The following is a 13,583-nucleotide window of genomic DNA, read 5'->3' on the forward strand; positions in this document are numbered from 1 at the left end:
GTACATATTTATGTATGGTCTCCTATTCCCCAATCTTCTGCTTTATGCAGGGCATAGTATGCACTGACATGATTGAACAGCGCACTGAATGTTAGTCGCCTGTGCATTTCACATTTCAGAATACCCAGTTCCACTGTGTGATGTATTTTCAGTTGGCCCTATTGTTTCTGTATGCATTAGAATTCACATGCATGTTTATACAGGTAGGTAGGCCACTAAATTGTGCTTTCTGACTGTGTGTAGGTGAGGATGCAGCAGATAAGTATGAGGAGGAGGCACAACTATTCAAAAGTGCAGCCCAGGTCTGCTGTGCCTTGTGAGTATCCCCTTGTGGTGCATGACAACATCATCAGGCCTGTTGACTCATCTGATGATGCTGCCAAATCTGATGTGGAAAGCATACTGAGGAGCGCGGTGAAGGGTCCACCAATGAGTAGTCTGGATGCCATGGAGCTCCTTGAATTCCTTGAGGCTGCTGGCTTTGAGGACGAGAGTCAGGCAACCCTGGGCCTTGTAGAGGGAAGCCCTGTGTCAATGGTGGCTTCAGTTTTTGCAAGATTGCTTTTGTCCAAAATGGAGGTACAGCAAAGGCTGGTATCAGTTGGTGGGTTGTAAGCCAATGCCATTACACTTACTGTGACAGTGGGCATATAGCAACCGGACATATATCAAATGAAAAGGTCAAAAGAGGAAGAATAATTGCCTCTTCTTATAGGTATTTTTTCTTCATTTTTTATGTTATATATTCCATTGATACATGCCCATTGTGCCTTGCACCAAAATTACTAATTTGGCATATGAATTGTCTTACACATTTACAAAATAACATCAAGTTTTCATTTTGGTTTTTCAACATTACCATATACTGAATGCTGTGGACTGAATCATTCTATGTTTTCTTTACCTATGAAATCTATAATTAAGACATGTACAATTGAAATCCAATGTATAGCATGTGTAAACATATTGGCTGATTTATTCAGCATGAAGGTGTGCAGGGGATGGGAGTATCTCAAACCCAAGGGTCGTACCTCTCCAGGACTGAAATCTCTGCACTGGCTCCCAGTGGCTACAAGGATTAAGTTCAAAACCCTCTGCATTGTCCACAAGGCCTTCTTCTCGAGCCCTTCGCTCATATACCTCCAACACTTTTTGTGTGGCATTTCCACTTTTCCTCATGGGAAACTTTGAGAATGAATTCCATGACCGCTTTTGGTCCCCAGTCAACTCCTGTCCATAATGCATGGGCATGCAAAAATACCTGACTCTGATCCAGATGACAAGTATGCATGTGGATGATGTGTGAAGAATGCAGTGCTTTGCTGGTGAGGTTTGGGTGTCGGAGGCCTAAATATCTTTCTCATTAGTCATGTGTGATGTTGTTTCTCCTGTGCTCCCATTGATATGATCAGGGACTGTTGATAGTGAGGGATGTGTAACCTTGCATAATTTCTGTGTATCCTGTGCGTGGCTAAATCACTTTCTGGGAGATTTTGTGTATACCTTTATGATGGGGCAAGGGACCTTTTGACGGTATCAAAGACATGCATGAGGGGGTGAGTGGGCAGCTGTTGATTTTTCGCATTGCGGTTGCACATTTTTGCCAGTGGTGCGCGGTAATGAGCAGGTCCAGATGCAATGGTACAGAGGAACCAAGCTTGAAAATGGCAGTCAGGTGAGACATTGTGTTTTGCACTTGTGCAATGGACTCAGTGGAACACATGTGATGGAGCCATCATGCCATTTGGGCGTGTGACATGAACAATTTTATTTCAACTTGAAATATGCATGGACATGGTTTTGCACTTCATGTCAAGGATGTCAATGAGGTGGCAGTGTACTTTTAATGTTATTGTAGACACATTGAAAGGGGCCCCAAGGGGACACTGATGTCTATGGAAACAAGGAGGGTCATCACACACGATAGAGACGCCAGACACGAGGTTGTATTCCCAAAGCTAGGGTTTTATTGCAAAGCAAACGTCTCAGTTGGCCAACTCGATCTCACGCCCCGCGACGTGTATCTCTAGACCTCGAGGGACACAAGAGAGTGAATTACGTACATCAGTTACATATATACAAAATGCATACCAAACAATCAGCTATGACATGTATAACACCCCTCTTCATTGGGTTTATTTGAACTTGGTGTGATGATGGACATCTCCGACCACTATGACACCTTCAAACATCTATTCTAGTAACAATGTGCAATTTGTGAGTGCGTAGGCATCTTTCAGTTATTGAATAGAACATGGCGCTTCTGTTCTTGGAAGCGAACTACATACAGAGAGAGTTGCATTCCAGACTTTACTATCTATCAGGTGCTATTCGTGTCCTGGGAGCCGACATGCTCATAGCGGGCTCAGCAAAGGGGGGCCGTTAGAAAAGCATAATTCAAGCCTTTAGCGGTATTATTGTAACATATTCTACCATATAACGAGACTGGCTGGCAGCTCTGAAATGATTAAATGCCCTGTGGCTCTGCTTCAAGGCTACATTAAGGAGGGAGCCCGACATTCTTCCTGGCGCTGCCTACGTTTGTGTTTCAGCGAAACTCTTGTTATCCTCTCGGCCCTGTGGCCTTGTCCTTTTCATATACAGACAACAATGTTCCACAGTCGAGCAGTGTAAGCGGAAAATATACTGCGAAGCAATAGGAACAGAAAGCAATGAGCAATGGTTAGAAAACAAAATGGTGATTCGTGTTACATCAAAATGGCCGTTCATTGGAAAACTAGAAAACCTATATTCTGTCGTATCGTGCACGGCACCAAAATGCGTTTGCGGTCTCAAATTAGATTTCTAGAAACCTCCTCTAGTGATGATGAATCTGAAGTACTTATGTCTGAGTCTTGCATGCTATCGTGGTCATCATTGTCTTCATTAATATCTATTGCCATCAACTCTTTCATTACTCTCATCTCATTTGGGTCTGGGCTAGTTTGATCATGAGGTTGTTTTTTCTTTGTTATCATTTGCATGCATCCTTCTGTACATCCTCAGTCATCTCTGCACAGACTATGGGTAGACAATGTATACAACAACAACCCGTTAGGAATATTCCGAACACCACTACTAATATTGAGATCAGCTTCCATACCCAAGATCGTAGTATTCCCCAAAACCAAGATCCTATTTCCCAGCTCCCTTCTCCTGTGGAGTTTGGAAATCCAAGAGCAGATTCTCAGAGTGTTGTTGTGGACAAGCTGGATAAGCCTGATAGCATCATTTTAGGAATATAGGCTTCAGAATTCCCTTAGTGTCTATGTAGGCTGCAGTGTAGTGCATTTCACCAGCGGTGGCTGTATTCCTGATGGGTGTTAACCGGAATGGTGACAGTGAGCAGGAACTATCCACTGCAAAGGATTGAATGGTTACTTATTGCATGCATTGTATTTCGTGTGTTTCTGTATGTCATGTGACTGCTTGTATGTGCATGATAGTTGATACTCACCCACAAGCCATCTGTTTCGGAAGGATCCTAATTCCAGGGCCTGATATATGATAGAATGACAGAAGATGTAGCTATAATATGTGTGTCCAGGGTAATTAGCATGTACATGCAGGATTTTTCCCTTGACATCACAAATTGTAAAGGAGAACTCATTTTGCAGATACAACCTGATCAAAATATGACATGGAAACGTAAGCACAGTGCAGAAAACAAAAACATTCATTACAAACTCAGCTGGGAGAAGTCCTTCAAACACCACTGCAAGCTCTGAACTGGCTGAAAACGATCTCAGCCCTGCCCTTTTTCATAAAAAACACATGTTATACAACAAAACATTAGTTACATTTTGGGCAGTTCAAACAAGCTTATTGGTGCAAATCCCATAGTCCTGATACATTACTTTGGCTAATATATTACACTACATTAACTCACACCCCACAATAAAAAGATCTACAAATAACATCATCACATTTCTTCATTCCCTTCCCAGCATCCATTAGAGGCAATCCCCACAAGATTTCATAGTACAATGAATATGTCCAACACATACTCCAGAAATGTCATTGCTGCCAACATCATTGAATTATTTTCCCCAATTATGAACATTTTCCACCACTCATATATTTCTTTCTCACCATGACCAACTCTCCACACTCTGTTAATAGGTGTTTTGTTGTATCCAGTGTAGGATATTTTGTGTACATTTGGGGTTTGGCTGTATTTTCTTACCATCAAAATATGAGCGGTAGTCTGGTGATAAATTATCCTTGCATTTAGATTGGGTTTGGCCTCATACCATTCTAGTGACCATACCTTGTTATATTATATTGGGGAATCTAGTGATATATTACTTGCGGTATTTAGTGGTGATATATTGTTTTCAGTATTTAGTGGTGAGCATATTTTTCTTCCCTATATTATAACCCCATCATAAACAAAGCCTTTCTTTCTTTTAGAGTACCTCCCAGTGATCTATAGAGATCCCTGGACCTATGCAAGTGATGAAAACCCAACCATTTTATATAGAGTGCCACCTATAGGTTGTGGCTGGTATCACTGGCTTATCTACATCCAGCGATCTATGCGCCCTTGGGCATCACTGGTTTATCTACACCCAGCGATCTATATATTATATCAGATTCCTTCCAAACAATATGCAAGGAAGGTGCACACACACACAAACCTGCTTTATCACTGACTATGATCAGCTTATTCTGGATTACTATTCTACCTGCATGGGCAAATTGACAAATGCACTACTAAAGAGGATGCATCTCCCCTGTGTATTCATATAAATTCATAGTTGCAAAAATTACACTAAAGCAATTGTTTTTATATTCTCATTATATTATATACAAACATAATAAACATAATTCACAATTATCAGTTCTTACCATAAACATTGCACCATCATCTGTAATACAAAAGAAAAAAAAAAAACAGAGCAAGCAAGCCTTTTAAACCATGAGTTCATTTTTAATACTCTGAACATGACAAATTAAAAATTCAGGGGATTTCCTATCCTGTCTACACGGTATTATAAATCAGTCATTCATACAACTGCACAAAGTGACCTCACTTAACTTATCTCCTTACCAAAAGTGTTTGTTTGAAGTTCCCCCACACGACCTTGCTTCGCTCGTCTCAGAAAGACAGGCCCAGTCAGAACAAACTGCTCCTGTAATCTTCAGTGTCTGGGAAGCACGGCGAGAAACTCTCAAGCCAGCGCTCAGTGACATCATGAACTTCTGTCTTCAGAGCCCAGTCAACAGGAACTGCCTTCTCTCTGTATATTTTCCCATTAGCAGAACTCGGGACCTCCCTATCTTGTCTAAGTGATAGGTCTGCGGACACTTTCCTCCAATCAGGTTGAAAGCATGTTTACAGAACCACCCTTCACTTCTACAAAATGGGATCCTTGCTCACAGGGCAACTGTTACTGTTTTATTTCCTTCCGTACCTACTTTCTGCTTTCTGCAACCCAACACAGAAAGAGAGAAGAAAAAAAATGCCAGTGCACATGTATTTTCACGTCATTTTGCACATGAGACTACATTATAAGGTTAAAGATGTTAGAGTTACTGTTTAGTATATGTGAATTAAGTTAGTCAGTTATATAAATAATGTAGTCTTTTAGGTATGAGGCATTCAAGAAAAACAAAATGGTGCTCTTTATTCTCTGCAGTTTCACATTGGGCTTTTGCTGTGTTATGAATTCTGTACCTTGCATGCCACAAGCAACATATGCACATGTGATATTGGCAACATAAAAATAACTATATGTGTGTGCCACATTACTGCTGGCACTAACAACAAAAAATGCCATCACATTTAGTAAAGCGCTAAATATTCTTATAAAGCGCTATATATATTACTACACCACCCTATCTCGTCTCTTACAGAATCTACAAAACAGGGTATTGTCCTCAAGTTTCCTTCTCACACAGAGGACCTCTCTCGTTGGCACAATGTTCAATCTTAGCCTCATGAAGACATTTCTGTATTTAAAGCTTGGGAATTTCACAAGATACCTAGGCAGTTGGCTTATCAACCTTTTTTTTCTGTGAGCCAGATGGACCAGTAGTCTATGAATTATTCTTTTTTCTATAGTATTAATCCAGTCCGCTCGCCGTATCTGGATCTTAGCCTTATCAGGGCTATTTAAAAGTACCTCTTTGTTCAGACCAAGTGTATCCAACCATTCTCTATCTCGATTTCCAGGGGTGTACAATCCCACCCTCTCTCCTTTCCTTACCACTATCACCACTTTTTAGTATGTCAAAGGGGGGGTTCCATCCTTTGTTAATTTTCCGATATAGGCTCAGGGATCTCCACCTAATCATTGAGTGTAAGGACTGTAAACCCGACTCAAACCTGATCAGGCAACAGGTAGGGATTTTGGGAGGCCCAGAACCTGCTTCCAAAAGAGGTCCTCCAACACATCCCAGAACTCTGCAGAAATATTTAGGGCCATTTCCACTCCGTACAAATGAATCATGGTTACCTATTGTTTATAAAAGGTTACTATTGAAACCAGCACACATTTTCCAGATCTATACTGCAACATTGTCTCTGTGATGCCAGCCTTATACACTTCAATCTCAGTTCCTCCGTCCAAAGATTCTCCCTTAGATTGAATTGAATGAGACTCCCAGGTAGTTTATCGAATCTGGCCCGACTAACCAGGTGAATTTCACTTTCCTTTTCCCACAAGCATTACAGAGCACCATGATTTTGTTTTTTTTGTAAATGTATTCACAATTCATTTGACTGGAAATAGAGCTCTAGCTGAGTCAGCCTCCTCTGTAAACAAATCAGCGTTTGGTCGATAATGCCCAAATAATCCCCATACATAACCCACAGAATTAGTTGGTTGTACACTTTGGAGGAAACACTTTTACCCTCTCTTGGCTCAAGGCCATATCCAACAGATACAGTTTGAATATCCTTGGTGCCAAGGGACAGCCTTTCTTCAATACCATAAAGGTATGGATCACTTTGGTTAGGAGTCGCTTAGCAGTCATTCTTACATGGATTGTGCTTGACGAGTATAGGGCCCTGAGTGCCTTCAGGAGATCAGGTGGACATGACCAGTCCGACAGTTTCTCCCATAGTTTCCCTCTGCTAATGCTGTCAAAGGCATCCTCCAGATCTATAAAAGCTATGTAAACATTCTGTTCGGTCTTAATCACCCTCATTGTTAACACATTTAGCAGGAATAGATTTAAACGTGTCCCTACCACTGAAACAAAACCTGCTTGTCTTTTATCAGAGTGTCTTGAGTCATATAGCAACTTGTTTAGATATCTCAACAGGATTGATGCAAATATCTTCCCTAGAGTGTCCAAGAGGGTGATAGGTATATAGTTTTTAGGATTATCCATTTCTTGTATATTGGGACGATCAATGCAATAGCCAATAGTAGCCAATAGAACCTGATTGAGGAGAATCATACAGAAATCTGCCAAATCCTCAAGATTCTCTTTTAGGATGTTATTATTCAGGCCATCTGGGCCAGCAGCTCTCGAGGGGTTCAGTTTTTGTTTTTTATTAGTATCACTATATCTTCTCTGTCAAATTCGATACACCAGGGGGTGCAGCAATTTCCTTGGCTAACCAAGGCCACATGCTTCAAACCAGCAAAGAGATCAGTGAAATAGTTAATCCATATGTTTTCCAGCACTGCAGGGGTCATAGCAGCCAATTAGAACATAGCATTGTTGTTACGTAGCTTCCAGAGATCTTGAGTGTTCTTCTTCGAGAGTATATTCATTATAACTTACACATCTACTTGGAAGCGCTGCGCTCTAGAAGCTAATAGCCAATTTCTATATTGTTGTTTCCATTTCCTTCCTTTTTTCTTTTTTCTCATTACTTGGTTCAGGTAATGCAGAGTCTTAAATTCTTGTTTTGCCCCAGTATTAGATTACATTTTTAAGTCCATCAGCACACTAGAGAATTTAGTTTGCTCCCCTGCTGTTGGACTCCACATTCATTTGATATTTAGCAGTCACAACTTTGACATCCCTTGGCACTTTTCTTAGGCGGTTCCCACCCTGGTTGGTATGTGTTGCCTCCATCATTGAGTGTGCACCAACATGATCTTGTCCCTTAAGGATGAGGCTCAGGAGATGATGATCACTGTTTGTCATAGGTCTAACTTCTAATGTGCGCTGCCATTCAAACAAACCTCTTTAAACAAAGAAGTCATCCAGATGAGCAATCTGAATGCACCACGACCATGTAACATTACCAGGGATATACCCTCTGAATAAGTCATTCACCATACAAACATCTTGCTCTTTAAGTTCTGAAACCCACAAGGCTGCTTTCTTGCACATCAACCTCGTGGGCAGCTTTGTCCCCATTGTATATAAAAAAACATTTTATGTTGAGATCTCCACACAACACTATATGAGGGTCATTCATTTCCACTTGTATGTCATCTATCACTTTAGTGACTGCCTCTACAAAGTCTTCATCCACCATCCCCACGGGATTCCAATAGAGGTTAATTAAAACTAGTATCATTGGGGCTTGATCCTCCCTCCTCTCTCAAGTCAAAGTCACCATTTGTATAAAGGGGTTTATGTTTTTTGTCTCCAGGACCTTACAGGGACCTTCCCATTTCACCAGTATCAGAAGTCCTGCTGACGGGGGCGCTGTTGCGCACAAAGATAAATGCAGCCTCGTGGGTGAGATCCAGTGATGAGCCCATGTCAAGGGCAAATAAATGCTAAAATACAGCCCGTTTTTAGCCCATATTATACGAAAAGGTGCACAAAGGTAATAAGCTCCCACCGCTGAAAGAAGCACAGAAAACAGACCAGCACAACCAAAGTTACAGCCCAATTCAACTTGGGTCTGTGACGGCCATTCGAATATGGAGGCCAGTGCCACCTCAGACTCCTCTTATCGGGAGGTGGCGGGATCACCCGTTCGGCGTCCTGATTCCAATAACTGGCCCATTCGCCCGGGTTTCAGTAGTTATACCTAATCTGTGCTTCCATCTGAGACTGCCTTGGCTGTCGGAGCTGAGTTGAAATATAGCAAAGACATCCCCATAACATCCCTGGCAGGAGGTGATGCCCGGGGAATACTATTGGGACGCAGACTCCTAGAGGCCTTCTCCTGAGCCCATCTGGTGACCGGACCAGTATTATATGGAATGGGTGCCCGACACCCCAGGAACTGCGGGTAATGAGACTGCACTATTGTTGAGGAGGCAGAGGCACCATCCGCCCGACATATGCAGAAATTCGGCCAATCTGCGAGGAACTCCAAGGCGTGGTAAGCTGGGTGTGCTGGGGCAGGGGTCCTCCGCCCTCAGATGGGGATGCAGCCACAGCTACCCTCATATGGTCCCGGAGCATACAGGCCACCCCAAATTGCATATGCTGTGCCTGAGCACGAGATGCACACTATCTGAGAGGACAAGTCAGTGTGGATCTGACAAAAGAACCGGATCACGATACATCATGGCCGGGAGGCTGCACGTGGAAAGTATTAGATGAGTCGTGGGCACTAGCGCTTCATTTTCTCTTGAGACTATTACATGATAACCCATGTCTGTGAACACAAGTGTCGTCACCCCTCAGTTACGCTTTTGAATCATGACACAAGAAGAAACACAGTGAGGCTACAAAGTGGGTTGGGGTCAACCTTTGGTATACACGCAGTTCGGTGGGTGTGGCTGAAGGACCTCCCAAAACAGAGGGGCACTGGGACCCACACAGACCGCCCCAGCCCTACTAACTGATCTACATAAGGATCCAACCAAGTAGGCGTGCCTTGGATCCCCTGCGATACTGAACAGTATACCACGACATACGGAATCAGGTCCTGAAGACCTTGGAGTGTCCATGTCCTGTGGGCTGCGCTGTGCTGTTCCAAGGCACGGTGAATGCGAACTACAGCGCTTTAGTTACATCTTGAAGGCAAGTCTGTGTGATGAAGTAGGGGGTCAAGAAGCATAACTGACCCACTGGGTCGTTAAAGAGAATAAAGAGCAGCTAAGTGACAGCATCTCTCCGCTGATACAAGACATAAGTGACTACTGTGCCACATGTGCAGACCCCGCTACCTATCAGTCAATAGAGAGCATGAATACAAGAGAGGCCCAAACAGGCAGGGATCGCATTGCATCACCTTAGTGCTCTGCGGAAGCCCCGCCGTTACAAGAGTCTATCCCTGGTGGACCATAAAATGCCCACAGGGGAAGCTTCTAAGAAAAAAGGAGCAATGAATAGATTCACTAAGCCCACTGCCAAAGCAGAAAGTACTCTAGACAACAGCTCTAATGCCCCGGAATCACAAACGTCGACCTCAGCACCGAACGCCATGGACCCACAGAGTGTCCTCACCTCAATGCAACAAGGTTTTACAGCTATAAATGACAAACTTGATGGCATCAACATCAATGTCACAACAATTTGCGCTCAATTGGAAAAAAGCCACTCAGCACATAACCGAGACAGAGATGAGGATCAGTAATGCCGAAGACACACTGGTAGTGCTGCAGAACACTGTGACAACCATGGCAAAAGATTTGGACACTGTAAAGCTGAAGTGCAAGGACTTGGAGGTGAGATCCCGCCAAAATAATATACAGATTATCGGGGTTCCTGAGGATGCATTGAAGGGACCAATGGAACAGGCTGTTGAAGAGCTCCTAAAAGACCTGTTGGGAGACCCAGGTTGGTTATCAATGTTCATTATTGAACGCACACATAGATCTCTAGCAGCAAGACCTAAGGCAGGGACTTACACTAGGCCGATAATAGCAAGGATCATGAACTATTGAGACAGGGATCTGGTGCTGCGAGCAGCGCGTGAAAAGCAAGATCTGAAGATGGGGTCCAGCATGATCCGTATTGTCCTTGACTACACCCTTGCAGTCCAGCAGGAAAGTCATACATTTACAGGAGTGAAGAAAATGCTGAGGGAACGCAAGATACCATATGCAATGCTATATCCAGCAAGGTTGTGTTTGCAATATCAAAACAAAACATACTTATTCACTTTCCCCGATGAAGCAGTCACCTTCGTGGAAGCAAACATCCCCCTGCCCAGTAAACAACTGCCGGAAGCAGACAGAGACTGACGATAAGGGGTGCCTGGCCGAGAATAAAGATGATCGGATGTGCCTGGCAGACTGAGGTTCTTCAATATGTGTATTTGTAACGTAATCAATAATGCTGAATAACTTTAACCAACAAGACATTAATTTGGTACTGGGACCCTGGCCGCCACTGCAGTGATGACCCCTGAGATGAGTTCATAGTTTAGTTAAGTGTGTAGGGGAGGAGGGTGAAGGGAAGGGCTTGGGGTCACGCATAGTTGAAGTTCAAGGAACTATGAGGATGGGGAGGAGGGCAAGAGCGAAAGTTTGGGTGAAAATTTTAGAAAAATGCACAAATTATTCATAAGAAGTTCATGTTCTATTGGTGAACTGCAAGAAGGTAGTAGAATGACATGGGAACCTATGGGAGATGGCGGTGGATAAAGGATCAGTTGGTGTAAAGCTGCTTAGGAGGAATGTGAGGGGCACTCAGAATGCCAGCAAAAATGAGGAAAGTAATGGCTTATGTGACTAGGCAAGGGGCCTCAGATATTATTCCTGCAAGAGACGCATTTGCTTGACCACCAGGCAGGCAAAATCGCACCTGGGTGGGAGGATCACTGATACTACACTTCCTACTCTACGAGGTTGCGGGGAGTCATGACTCTGGTGCATAGATCATTGCCGTTTACCCATTATGTTACAGAGACTGACCCTGGGGTAGGTATGTGGTGGTCCACGGGAAACTGGGAAGTGCTGAAGTCCAGCTGCTTAATGTCTATGGTCCAAATATAGATGATCCGGAGTACTATGCGGAAGTATTCCCAAAATGTGCTATGTACCCCACTGCGCAGGTTATATGCGGCGGGGGGATTTCAACACTATAGTCGATGTGAATCTGGACAGAACCTCAATGTCACCCAGGTCCCTAACAGGCACAGCACGTATGATTCAGACAAACATCACTGACCTGGGATTGAGGGATGCCTGGAGATCACTACATGGGGCACGGAGTGTCGGAATTGAAACAATATTATGCCTCCTATCGCAGCAATTGTATGTGTATTGGCCTACGCCAAGTTGTCTAAAACATCATGCGAATAAACTCTGCGGCAAGGTCTTGACCTTAGAGAAAGTAATGTAAGTCACCATCTTGGATTAAGCCGCCATTTCTGGTTCTCTTGTAATGTGGAAGTCACCCTGAACATCAAAATGGAGGCCGAATGACATTCTGAGTGAGATTCTGGCCGTTGTGACCTCCGCACACACAAATAATTAATATGCCTGCAGGCTACTTGTTGGGGTCGCGAACTGAGACCTTGTCCTATTGCTGACCTATGTGTAAATATACAACTATATCAGCGAAACTAATCTAAATGCATAAATTATAGGATTGACCTGGCTAGGAACCCTTAGGCCTGATCCCTAGAATGGTTAACCCGCGAGGGGGTTGGCCAAGGGCTGGACAAATCATATAAAAGACCCAAGTATTCCAATATACGGTCTCTCTTACTAATGCATCGAATCTTCGTTGAAGTTCGTTACGTTATTCTGAGAGCCGAATAGCTATCCGTTTCTCAATTGACTTTGGTAACTGTTGTAGCTTTTAAATAAAGTACTTGTATGTTCTTTGAAACCTGTGTTGGTGTGTTTTCTTTTGGGCTTCCCGGCCTCATATTATTTTTGTTTTCACAGTTGGCGCCCAAATAGGGACCCTCAAGATTGATGCCGTATCATTGAAGGTTGACGCAGACTATCAAACCGGGATCGGACGGTGTGATACTGCGGGTCCGACTGAACGAGACGCGATACCTCGGCAGCGCTGCACGATCCGATCCTCGGACGATAGTCATGTGGTCTGACACGGCATCTTGACGAGGGTCCATTTTTGAGGCGGTCAGATTTGTCGAAACCACCAAACACAAGGTAAAATTCATTAGGTAAGTTCTTTGGTAAACCGTACCGTCCTCCTTAGGTTTGGTCAGGTGCAGTCGTGACCCGGCTCTTAATTTAACCCTGACAATTTGAATTTGGCGTATTGTATCTGCAGACACAATTATTGACCAGGTAACACCAATTTTTTGTGAAATGCCTGGGAAATTGTCTAGCTGCTTTAGGGCTCTGTTCCGCAGCGATGGACAATCTTTGGAATTTAGCCGCCCGGCACCACAGGAGGGGTCGCCGGCATGTACTATGTACTGTAAGTATGGCATTGGAAGTATAGTATTCAATGATATTTGGCACAGACAAACCAGCCATGCCTCCAAATTTCAGTGGCCAATCAATGGTAGTTTTGAGATCCCCCATATTGAATACCTAGAATCGGTCTTGCTAAAAAAGAAGGGCAGACCTGCAGCCTTTGATGTTTTGCAGAATTGGAAAAAAGAAGCATTGCAGCAGCTTAAAAGTAGGGATAAACATGCACGCCGTCATAAAACAAATGCCGAAAAGGCATTGTTATATGATAAAGAAAAACTTTCAGAGTCAGTTAAAAATATGGATAGGGCTTTTTCACTCGGAATCGAGAAAATGTATCCCTCTAATGATGTCCATGTTTCTGAATAA

Source organism: Ambystoma mexicanum, chromosome 6p (genome assembly GCF_040938575.1).
Source record: "Ambystoma mexicanum isolate Mex_15411 chromosome 6p, UKY_AmexF1_1, whole genome shotgun sequence".
NCBI lineage: Eukaryota > Metazoa > Chordata > Amphibia > Caudata > Ambystomatidae > Ambystoma > Ambystoma mexicanum.